Below are 10,143 nucleotides of genomic sequence, written 5' to 3' on the forward strand. Positions count from 1 at the left end.
CCGGAGATAGTTTCGCCCCGATGCATATTCACGGACGTCGCCGCCGTTGTGGAGTCCTACTGAAATCGCGCTAAGGTTGATGCTGAACGCAGGAGAGAGAGCAGAAATATGTGTAACATAATTTAACTGGGCGAACCAATTATATTTTATTCGAGTCCTTTTTATAAAGCTTATTTTACAGATAAAAAGAAATTCTCTGCAGCAACAGGAGAAAATGACGCCAAAAATGTTGCATTAAATTCAGTTTTCTTACAAATTTTGCATGCTTACTCGTACTATGTCCCAATATATATATATATATATATATATATATATATATATATATATATATATATATATATAGATATATATATAGATATATATCCTCTCATCAGCCGTTTGAGTGTTCACAGCAGGACCGACCTATCCCTACCGAAGTGGGGACGATACAGCCAACGTATCTCTACCAATTGGCTTTAGCTGTCTGGTAGAGATTGTTTGTAGGGTGAGAAGTGCTTGTAACTGTAATTGCAGTGTTCGAGTGGCTTTGGATGTGTGTGTAGTCTGTGAACCAAGAGTAATCGGCCCGGGCAAACCGACTGGGTGCAAGCATTCTTAGTATGCGACACTGGTTCAGCCACAGCACCCCTTGTGTCCGCCAATGCAGTACTTGGCCAGAAGAACGCTCCCAAAGTTTATTACCCTTGAGGGGCGCGAACCCTCGTTCTTCAGTGTACGAAAACGCACACTTTACCAATGTACCACAGAGGCTCCTTTATATATATATATATATATATATATATATATATATATATATATATATATATATATATATATATATATATATTGTTACGGAACAGAGAAAGATAACGTACCCTTTAAGTGAGAATGCTAAAAATCACTACTGTCCCGTAAAGTTCCAGGTTCAAAACAAAAGAGTTAGGTAAAATTACAAGTTAAAGTTTAATGCACAAACTAACAACAAAACATTCAGGACTCATAAGGATAATGTAATGGCAAAAACAGGTTAAATATATGGTTAACTGCAATAGCCTCTATTAACACGAAATTAGCAAGAATAAATTTATCTAAGTCAGCCCTGATAAAATGAGATACCAGATAATACTCAGTGAATGCCAGATAAATAATTACAGATACAAACTATTATCAAAAATGACTGATATAAAACTCTACATTAATCACAAATCTCACTAGGCCTAAGAATTAACCTTATGCTACACAGTACAAGAAAAAATACAACAGTTATACTCAAATTACACACAGCTGCTAGATGTTTGGAGATTTCTTGAGCACTCACAATAATAATATCTGTACAGGGGAGGACAGAGATGTGAACAAAATGAGGAGCGGATCTAAGTGGCAACGATGCAGAGACTGAGCTCATTATATAGGGGCCAGCAGAGCCTGATACAACTTGTAAGAAGGACGCGCAAATGAAGCCATGGGGACAAAGAGCTGAAAATCCCGCAAAGTATAACAGAGAGAACGACTTACTCTACTATAACGGTAGAAGGGGGGGACTGAGGCAGAACACGCTCGTGATCAAACATGCAGCAACTGTGCGTTAAAATTACACAAAGGATGATGAAATCATAGGCTATGTAACACCTCCCCACAAAGAAAAAAGAAATTTACAAAGGAAATTTCTTATTACTCTAAAACAATCTGTCTAAAGTCTAGATAAGCAATCTGCAATAACATTTTCTTTCCCCTTGACATGTTGTATGTCTAATGAATACTCCTGAAGAAGTAGACTCCATCTTGTCAATCTCTGATTTTTATCTTTAAACTTACTAAGGAATTTCAGTGGGTTATGATCAGTATAAATGACTATGGGGTCAAAACCAGAACACAAATAAAATGAAAAATGCTGTAAACCCAAAATCAAGGCCAAAAGCTCTTTCTCAATAGTTGAGTAGTTCTTTTGAGGTGGAGTGAACTTCTTACTGTAATAAGATACAGGATGTTCAATACCCTGATCATCCTCTTGCAGCAAAACAGCCCCAGCTCCTGTATCACTTGCATCAACAGCCATCTTAAAAGGCTTAGCAAAATTTGGAGTAGCGAGCACTGGCTGACTTAATAGAATAGCTTTAAGTTTGTTGAAAGAGGATTCACAGTTATCAGTCCAGACAAATTTAACTCCCTTTTTCAGTAGGTCTGTAAGTGGTGATACAAGAATAGAAAAGTTAAGAACAAATCTCCTGTAATAACCTACCATTCCCAAAAATCTTTGTAGCTCTTTCCTACTTTTTAGGTCTGGGAAGATCACTTATAACCTGAACCTTAGCTCCTGGTGGTGAAACATGTCCATCACCAATTACATACCCAAGGTACTGAACTTTAGCTTGACCAAACTCACACTTTGATAAATTAGCTACAAGATTAGCATGAACTAAACGGTCAAGAAATTTACTGACATGGCATAGGTGATCTTTCCAGTTGTCACTGAAGATTAATACTTCATCAATATAAACAACACACCCTGCCAAACCCTCTGTTACAACATTCATGAGCTTCTGAAATGTGGCTGGTGCATTCTTCATACCATACGGCATTACAGAACATGCAAAAGCCTTTCCTAGTGTTACAAAACATGAGATCTCCCTAGCACGTTCAGTCATAGGTACTTGCCAGTATCCCTTTAACAAATCAAACTTACTTATGTACCTAGCCTTTCCGATCTTGTCTATGCAATCTTCCACACGAGGGTAAGTGTCTGTTTTGGTTATCTGATTAACACGTCTGTAGTCAATGCAAAGCCTCTGTGACCCACCTGGCTTAGGGACTAGAGTGACAGGAGAACTCCACTCGCTCTGACAGGGCTCAATCATCTTGTGGTCCAACAGGTAGCCAAGCTCCTTCTGGATGAGAGGAACTTTCACTGGGTTCACACGGTAAGGAGGCAATTTAATTGGCTTTGCGTCTCCAACATCGACATCATGCATCAACGCAGTGGTTCTTCCTGGAGTGGCACGGAACACTTGAGGGTACTCCTGCAGTAATGCCGAAAACTCCTGCCTTTCCTTGGGTGGTAGATGAGAAAGCTTAGTCTGGAGATCATTCATGATATCAGGATTCTTCCCCAAACTATCACTCAGGCTCATACTGCATGGGAGAGCTTCACTTGCAGACTCGGGTGGAACAGCTACAGTGCAGACTGGATTATTTTCGTCCCGCCTGTGATATAACTTTAGCATGTTGATGTGACATAGTTGCTTGCTCTTTCTACGATCTGGTGTGGCGATGACATAGTTGACATCACTGAGTTTCTTCTCCACGAAATAAGGGCCACTAAACTTGGCTTGAAGAGGTTGCCCATGAACTGGTAGCAGAATTAAAACCTGATCTCCTGGCTGAAAGTGGCGTAACCTGGACTTCTTATCATACCAAGTCTTCATCTTCTCCTGAGCAGCTCCTAAATTCTCTCGCCAGCTGTAAAGCAGTGGACAGCCGTTCTTTGAACTTCATCACATACTCCAGCAGGTTGACGTCATCTTCCTCCGACAGCCAGCATTCCTTGAGTAACTTAAGGGGTCCTCTTACTTCATGGCCAAACAGTAGTTCAAAAGGTGAGAAGCCCAGTGATTCATTTGGAGATTCTCTTGCAGCAAACACAACGAATGGAAGACCTTTATCCCAGTCTTTCTGATGTTCCAAACAGTATTTCTTGAGCATCGATTTGAGTGTTTGATGATATCTCTCCAACGCTCCTTGGGTCTGGGGATGGTAAGCTGAAGACGTGATCTGGGTGATGCCCAACTCTTTCAGAGACTGTTTGAAAACGTTTGACATGAAATTACTTCCCGGTCTGACTGTACCTCCTTGGGCAGACCAAACTTTGTGAAGAACCCTAGCATTTCCTTAACCACGTTCTTTGCTGAGATATTTCTAAGTGGAATGGCTTCAGGATAACGAGTAGCCATATCAATCATGGTCAACACATAAGAAAATCCTGAAGAAGTCTTAGGAAGAGGGCCCACAATATCCACCAACACATGGGTGAAAGGCGCCTCAAAAGGAGGAATGGGAACTAGAGGTGCAACCTTTTCGGTCTGATTACACTTCCCCACAACTTGACAGGTGTGACAAGACTTACAATACCAGGAAACATCCCTGAAGATACCTGGCCAGTAGAAGTGTTTCAAAATGCGTGCCACAGTCTTCCTCCTCACTCCAAGGTGTCTGCCAAACTGGAATCATGAGCCACTCTAATGATATCCTGCCTACAAACATGAGGGATGACAACTTGATGTACAACCTCCCATTCACAGTCGGCTGATGCTGTTGGGGGTCTCCACTTCCTCATAAGTACTCCTGACTTTACATAATAACAAGTAGAAGCACCGGCTGTCTCTTCTTCACTGTTAGCAGAGTTAGCTAGACCTTTCAACTCAGGGTCAGCAACCTGCAACTCAACCAACTCTTGACGAGACAAATTATCAACACTACGGGGTACTGCCTCATCTGGTGAGTGGTCCAAATTAGCAAGAAAAGTGTCAGCTAGGGTAACATCATCATCATCATTATCCTCTAAATCACCAGTAACTTTAGACTTAGCCCTAGTGACAGCACATGCAGGGAACACATCAGGGACATCACAGTCCTGGGACACAGCCACTGGCCCACTAGACAACTGAGGAGCTGGACACACTTGACTTCCACCAATATCATTTCCAAGTAAGAAAGTTACACCTGACATTGGGAGTGTCTCAACCAACCCAACCATAACGGAACTATTAACAAAACCAGACTCTAAATTCACTCTGCACAGAGGGACAGAGAAGTAATTATTTCCTACACCTTGTAAGATTACAGTTTCATCAGAGGAATTAACATTAGAGCCTAGAACACTGGTCAGCATAAGGGATTGGCAAGCACCTGTATCACGATATATCTGAACTGATTTCCTGTCATTACTGTCCAGAGGACTGACAAAACCATCAGACAGGAAATTAGCACATGAACTCTTGAGAGTGTCACCCACGTTACTGCTCAAAAGAGGAGCTCCATCATGAGAATTTAAGTTACCCCTCAAAGCAGGTTCAGTTAACTCAGTTAAAGAATTCTGGGAACTCTCAAGAGTGGACACTAGACCAATTGACTGAATATTTAAAGACTCCTTTTTGTTCACATCACGCCTTCTCCTGAAACATCTCTCCGTAGTATGACCAAGCTTACTACAATAAGTACATTTACTTTTCTGAAATCTAGAGGTGAAGCTGGTATTTACTTCCTGAGAAACATCATCCTTATTCTCTTTCCTGTTACCTGTACTCTGAGTAGAGGCAACGTACTTACTCTCAGCTTTCCCTTTTTCTCTAGAATATCTCTTGTGAGTGAGAACATACTCATCAGCTAAAACTGCAGCATCAGACAAATTATCTATTCTTTTCTCATCAAGATATAGGCTTACATCTTTACTAATACACCTTTTGAAATCCTCCAGCAAAATCATCTGCTTAAATTTACCAAAATCAGAATCCACATTCTTAGAATTTAACCACTGCTCCAACAAATCTTCTTTGATTTTTGCATACTCAACATGGGATTGCTTATCTTGCTTGTAAGTTGTCCTAAATTTTACTCTATAAGCTTCAGGAACAAGCTCATAGGCCTTAAGAATCAAGCTCTTAACTACATCATAATTATCACATTGATCCTGAGGCAAAGATGCATAAGTTACTTGAGCTTTACCGGTGAGAACAGTTTGAAGGAGTACTGGCCAATACTTTTTAGGCCAATTAAAACCTGTAGCTACCCTCTCAAACAACTGAAAATACTTTGTTAAATCAGATTCATTAAAAGGAGGGACAAGTTTAACATTTTTAGCCACATCAAAATCATCAGAGCTAGATGATCCAGTTCCACCTTGTTTCATGCGATACTCATGGTCTGCCTGAATCCTAGCAATTTCAACTTGTGCCTCGGCCTCCTTAGCACGGGCCTCCTGCAGGGCTAGCTGTAACTTAGCTAATTCAATCTGCGTTTGCTCATTTGGAGGAGTTACATTGAACAAGCTTTCATTAATCATGGCAACAATCTGATCTTTAGACTGATGAGAGCGAACAACAAATCCCAATTGTTGAGCAACAATCTTAAGTTCATTCTTTGTTCTGTTTTCTATATCACACACTGTTTGCACATTTGACAAAAATCTTTGGCTTCATCAAGTGTAGAAATAGTAGCCATCATGAATATATCACAGTCACAAAATATCAAACAATATCCTTATGATAATATCCTGAATATCCTGATATGAGGTCGCCAAATTTATGTTACGGAACAGAGAAAGATAACGTACACTTTAAGTGAGAATGCTAAAAATCACTACTGTCCCGTAAAGTTCCAGGTTCAAAACAAAAGAGTTAGGTAAAATTACAAGTTAAAGTTTAATGCTTAAATTAACAACAAAACATTCAGGACTCATAAGGATAATGTAATGGCAAAAACAGGTTAAATATTTGGTTAACTGCAATAGCCTCTATTAACACGAAATTAGCAAGAATAAATTTATCTAAGTCAGCCCTGATAAAATGAGATACCAGATAATACTCAGTGAATGCCATATAAATAATTACAGATACAAACTATTATCAAAAATGACTGATATAAAACTCTACATTAAACACAAATCTCACTAGGCCTAAGAATTAACCTCATGCTACACAGTACAAGAAAAAATACAACAGTTATACTCAAATTACACACAGCTGCTAGATGGTTGGAGATTTCTTGAGCACTCACAATAATAATATCTGTACAGGGGAGGACAGAGATGTGAACAAAATGAGGAGCGGATCTAAGTGGCAACGATGCAGAGACTGAGCTCATTATATAGGGGCCAGCAGAGCCTGATACAACTTGTAAGAAGGACGCGCAAATGAAGCCATGGGGACAAAGAGCTGAAAATCCCGCAAAGTATAACAGAGAGAACGACTTACTCTACTATACCGGTAGAAGGGGGGACTGAGGCAGAACACGCTCGTGATCAAACATGCAGCAACTGTGCGTTAAAATTACACAAAGGATGAAATCATAGGCTATGTAACAATATATATATATATATATATATATATATATATATATATTACATCTAATTTTCCAATAAATTTTGCATACCCACTATGTTCCTATATATATATATATATATATATATATATATATATATATATATATATATATATATGTAAGCAGCATTCCGGGCAGGTTTGTCCCCTACTGTAGATCATAATGGTTTTCAAACTTTTACCCTGCACCCACACGGCCTCAGTTCTACCTTCCTCCACGCCTGGACTAGAATTCCCAAATAAACTTACTATAAATTCCCTTTCGTAAGTCAGATTTTAATTTAGAGGAGGACCAAGAAGTATGGATATTTCTGCACTCGCCTTTCCTTGACCTTCCTGAAAAATAAGAAATAGGTCGTCATATTTCCCTCTTGTAATCACAATTAATATCTGCCAAACGAACAAGAGACACGGAAAGATTCTGCGTTTGCCTTATCCTTCCTGTGCAAAGACACATAGTTACGAGTTGCAGTTGGAAGCTAATTTCTTTACAGACGGTTTGCTTAAACCTAATGAAAATGGGACTTGTTTACGAAATCAAGGTTGCATGAAATTCGATTAGACTCATTATGAGGTACATATGATTCTCTCTGGTTACTTGTCAAATTGGCCCTCCACTCTGTCTACACTCAGATAAGTAAAATGAGGTGAAATCAGTCACGGTATATCAAATGAGATGAAATCAGTCACGGATCTTCAGTCTCTGGTTCCGGATTCAGAAATAGAAAGAAAGAGGAGACCACTGAATCACATCAATCCCATCCATTTTTTTTTTTTTTTTTTAATAACAGAACGGAGGAAGGAAAAACAAATGGGAAAAAATAATAATCCATACACCAGATTACTGGTGTCCTCTGTTCATAAAATATCTGTAACAGTTAGACTTGAACAGTTGTAGGTTGAAATTTGGAGGAAAACAACTCTGGGGAAGCGAGTTCCAGAGAGATGCAGTTCGGGGAATGAAAGAATTCTGATAGGCAGAAGTTCATTTGCAGATGACTCAACACTATGGGTGTCTGAGTGTGAATGAACTAATATCTCTACCTCTCAACTCAGTACAGCCATCTCCATAAATCAAGACTTATCTACGATCAGTGAATGCGGACAAAACAACCCTGTCTCATTTAATGCTAGTAAAACTAAGTATACACAATTTACTAATAGACAGATATTGCCAGATTCGTACATTACTACTACTAATATTCCCATCTCCAAAAGTATTGAAATTCTCGGCGTCTCTCTTAACAACGCCCTCAGCTGGACCTCTCATGTTAAATCACTTCCTAAAACCGCCTCAAAGAAACTTGGATTATTGTACAGAGTCCGTAACGTCTTCACTGACGAGCAGTTAGCTATAATTTATAAGAATTATGTATGCCCCCAGCTTGAATACTGCTCACCCTTGTGGAATGGATGTGGAGAGGTTGCATTAAAACAACCAGACAAAATTCAGAACAATGCTGTTAGAATTATTAACAACTCTGCCATTACAAATAAACTACCTCCCCTACAAGTAAGAAAGAATGTTGCCTCCCTTGCATTATTTTACAGGTATTTCTATGGCAAATGCTCAGACGAAGTTGCGTCCATGGTGCCACCTCTCCATGCCTTCCCTCGTGCTACACAGGCATCTGGTAGCGCTCATGACCGGAATGTCACTCAGCCATATTGCAGAACTTCTGCCTATCAGAAATCTTTCATTCCCAGAACTTCATCTCTCTAGAACTCGCTTCCTCAGAGTTGTTTCCCTCCAAACTTCAACCCACAGCTGTTCAAATCTAACTGTTACAGATATTTTATGAAGAAAGAACACCGGTAATCTGGTGTATGGATTGTTTTTTTTTTTTTTATTCATTTGTTTTTCCTTCCTCTGTTCTCTTATTAAAAAAAAATAATGTCTTTTGTTTTTAAGAGTTACAAGATGGAAATATACAGAGCTTCTTTGTTTTACAGGGAGAACAAGGAAGTAACAGTTCAGAAACTTATATTTCTTGTTCTTCGTGAAAGTCAAAACCAGAGTTACAAAAGGCAGCTGATCACAAGCTTGTTTCACTTCTTTCACTTTAGATTTTCGTCCTTTCGCAGCTTACTCCACATAACCTAATAGTAGAAAAGGAGAATACAACGCCCTTACAATTTTTCCATTGCACTTTTGCGGTACTAACATCATACACTTGTATTAATATTTTGTTACAGCTCACTGTTCAAGATTGAGAGATGGCACCTTTAGGCCAAGGGAGGGCAAAATGAGACTAGTGAATCTTGGTCCTGTACTGTAAACATGGCCTCCGTCCTCGCGCCCCACCTCATCACCGGACAAATGTTCTCATCCGGCAGTGACGTAGGACAGAGCAGGTTCATAACTGTGAATTTACATTATCATGGTCCGCCTCACGTAATTTTTGATGTCGCCCCACACCAAACTCACACAGTCCGCGGCAGCTGTATCATGAACAATGCCGGTACAGTATGTGTTCGCTTTAGGCTGCCTTTTCGACATCCCTTTTCCTATTTATTCCGTCAGTCAGAGTAATCTTTTCATCATATTCTCGCTGCTGTCAGAAAATTTTATTCCAGCATGGAAGAGCCTTGAGTTGCGAAGTGGTTAGCTATGGCTATATTTAAACCCTCTATATTGAAAAGTCTCTCCTGAGCCGAATCAAATCGTATAGATATAGCAAAACTGAAATATAGCAGCATGTCATTGCACTGAAAGGGTTAATTTTCTCAATCCAATGACGCAATTTTTCGTTTTATTTCTGCTACCAGTGATCGATTAATTCAGTTTAGGAAAGACCTTTTGTACTGAAGGTACCAATGATAGCTATATGCTGCTCCACTGGTCTGACTGCTCCTAAACTCAGCATAATTGTAAGAAATAAGGATGAAATAAATACAGTAATATCTCATCAGATTAAAGGGATCAGTTACACAGCAAACTACAGATAAATTACCTAAAGTTCTATTGCTACAGATAAAGGTGATTAAGAAGTTTCTCCCCAGTTATTAGTTTTGTGGAAAAAACCTGTAATAACTTGGAACATCCTTCAAGTATAATGGCGACCGCCTGTAC

Source organism: Coenobita brevimanus, chromosome 43, assembly GCF_032717465.1.
Source record: "Coenobita brevimanus isolate Jiangsu-jjx chromosome 43, ASM3271746v2, whole genome shotgun sequence".
Classification (NCBI taxonomy): domain Eukaryota; kingdom Metazoa; phylum Arthropoda; class Malacostraca; order Decapoda; family Coenobitidae; genus Coenobita; species Coenobita brevimanus.